Source organism: Harmonia axyridis, chromosome X, assembly GCF_914767665.1.
Source record: "Harmonia axyridis chromosome X, icHarAxyr1.1, whole genome shotgun sequence".
Classification (NCBI taxonomy): Eukaryota; Metazoa; Arthropoda; class Insecta; order Coleoptera; family Coccinellidae; genus Harmonia; species Harmonia axyridis.
In genome coordinates, this window is record NC_059508.1 from 35,264,067 (window position 1) to 35,266,566 (window position 2,500).

Genomic DNA, 2,500 nt, shown 5'->3' on the forward strand with positions numbered 1-2,500 from the left:
ACTCTGATCCGAAATCTCGCGGCTTCACATTCAAGCAAGCCGGAGATCTCACCCATTTAAAGTTTGAGAATAGGTTGAGGTCGTTTCGACCCCAATGCCTCTAATCATTCGCTTTACCGGATGAGACTCGTATGCAACGAGCGCCAGCTATCCTGAGGGAAACTTCGGAGGGAACCAGCTACTAGATGGTTCGATTAGTCTTTCGCCCCTATACCCAGTTCCGACGATCGATTTGCACGTCAGAATCGCTACGGACCTCCATCAGGGTTTCCCCTGACTTCGTCCTGACCAGGCATAGTTCACTATCTTTCGGGTCCCAGCGTGTACGCTCTTGGTGCGCCTCCTCTCGCAATGAGAATGAGGCGCCCCGGGAATGCGGGTCAGTCATGGAGACCGACCATCTTCCCTTAGTTCACATAAAGTGAACCGTTACTTTCATTGCGCCTTTAGGTTTAGTGATTCCCAATGACTCGCGCACACGCTAGACTCCTTGGTCCGTGTTTCAAGACGGGTCCTGAAAGTACCCAAAGCAATAGCGTCGCTGATCGGCGTTTCAAGAGGTCTGTCCAAGAACACCGCGGCGAACAGTCGCAAACGGACGGAATCGGCACTAGGTCCGATCGCCATCACAATTCACATACTTGCCACGGGCCGGACGCGAACTAAGTCGCGGCCTCCCGCCATCAGTAAACCGTCGAGCGAGCTGTTCGGAAACCCAGTGTCCGTAAACATCGGAAAATCCGAGCTCACGGGCTACACTCGAGACCGTAGAACAGCACCCAACGGATCGCGACGACCTACTAGGGGAGAAGTGCACGCGTCCGAAGCCGGAGATGAACCGAAGGGAACAGCCAACGCGAACGTCGCCGTTTCCACAGTCAGTAAATCCCAACAACAGGCGCGAATGAATCTCCCCATTCGACCTTTCGGGTTTCTCAGGTTTACCCCTGAACGGTTTCACGTACTCTTGAACTCTCTCTTCAAAGTTCTTTTCAACTTTCCCTCACGGTACTTGTTCGCTATCGGTCTCGTGGTTATATTTAGCCTTAGATGGAGTTTACCACCCACTTAGGGCTGCACTCTCAAGCAACCCGACTCTAAGAAGAGATCCTCTAGCAAGCCGCAGCGGTCGCTACGGGCCTGGCACCCTCTATGGGCGATGGCCCCATTCAAGATGGACTTGAACGCGCCGCGAACTCGCCAGATAATGGATCCTTCCAAACACCACATCTCCCGGCGACCGGTTACGATCGCGGGATTCAGTGCTGGGCTAATCCCTGTTCGCTCGCCGCTACTAAGGGAATCCTAGTTAGTTTCTTTTCCTCCGCTTAATAATATGCTTAAATTCAGCGGGTAGTCTCACCTGTCCTGAGGTCGTATGTTCAAATCATCGAAACGTTCCGAAACTAACCTTTGGCGGCTCATAAAATCACGTACCTTACGCGAGGGAGTTAGCCTACTCAAAGGCGTCTATTATCTCCTGCTCCGTATGGCGGATCATGCGAATCCAAGCAAAGTGCTTCGGTGTTTCGGGGGTGCGCTCATGAAAGCTCATCCGCAACGCGCGACAACTGGCACATTAAAGCGATCGGACGTCGTTCAGATTTCTCGGACACGACGATCGCATGTCTACAGTCATGGGCGCAGATCGAGCAATACCACGACACCACAATATATGCTTTCGCAATTCAAGACGGCGCGTTACGAAAACAACTCCTCATCATTCCAACACACGAGGCGTCGAAACGACAGAACGTTGATCGTCACGCGGCAAACCGTCCAACTCGCCCAAATGACCTTCGGTACAGGATCAACGTTAGACGACCTTTACGTCGTCACTTCGTCAAGCCATAACGTCTGGCCGGGCAGTCTTTGTAATGGAACCGACCCTCAGTCAGGAGTGGTCCGAGGACAGTGTCCGAGGACCGCAATGTGCGTTCGAAATGTCGATGTTCATGTGTCCTGCAGTTCGCATGTTGACGCGCAATTAGCTGCGTTCTTCATCGACCCACGAGCCAAGTGATCCACCGTTCAGGGTAATCTTTTATGTTCGATTTCTCGGTACTAGTCGCAATGGACTTTCCCTCGAAATACGAGACGCCAACTGCGAACCTCCTCGAGAATGACATTCCAATGACTGAGACGACCCACTGAAGGGTCAATACGTCAGTCGATCGGCGCAAAATCTTCGGTTCAACTAGTTTGCGTACTAATCTAGTGACAATTATCGTAAAAAATTCGGACGGAGACAAACGTCGCAGACAATCCCGAAAGAGCATAAAAACGCTAATGTAACGGGCGTCGCACAACGTCGACGTCTTCGTCCCTGGAATAGATCGTCCTACCGAAGTCCGTAGACAACGGTAACGACTGATCGATTTCGGGCGAGAATCTTTAAAACCTGCAGCCGGCTCCTCGTTCCGTGCACAACACGAAACTTCGCCCAGCCACGAACGCGGCAATCCAAGCGCTTCGAATCCTTATTCCGAGCACATCACGA

The 2,500-nt window shown here is 52.2% G+C and overlaps 2 non-coding genes across 2 annotated transcripts in view; both read right to left on the reverse strand.

The window, feature by feature from the left end:
- The window catches only part of LOC123688005, a 4,012-nt gene extending 2,635 nt beyond the window's left edge, over window positions 1-1,377 (reverse strand). The window contains exon 1 of the ribosomal RNA XR_006749704.1: window positions 1-1,377. This exon is cut by the window's left edge and continues 2,635 nt beyond it. This is a non-coding gene — a ribosomal RNA (large subunit ribosomal RNA).
- Window positions 1,378-1,884: 507 nt separating this feature from the next.
- On the reverse strand, window positions 1,885-2,039 carry LOC123687030. Its single transcript, XR_006748778.1, has one exon. It is a non-coding gene; the product is annotated as a 5.8S ribosomal RNA (ribosomal RNA).
- Between the last annotated feature and the right edge of the window lie 461 nt (window positions 2,040-2,500).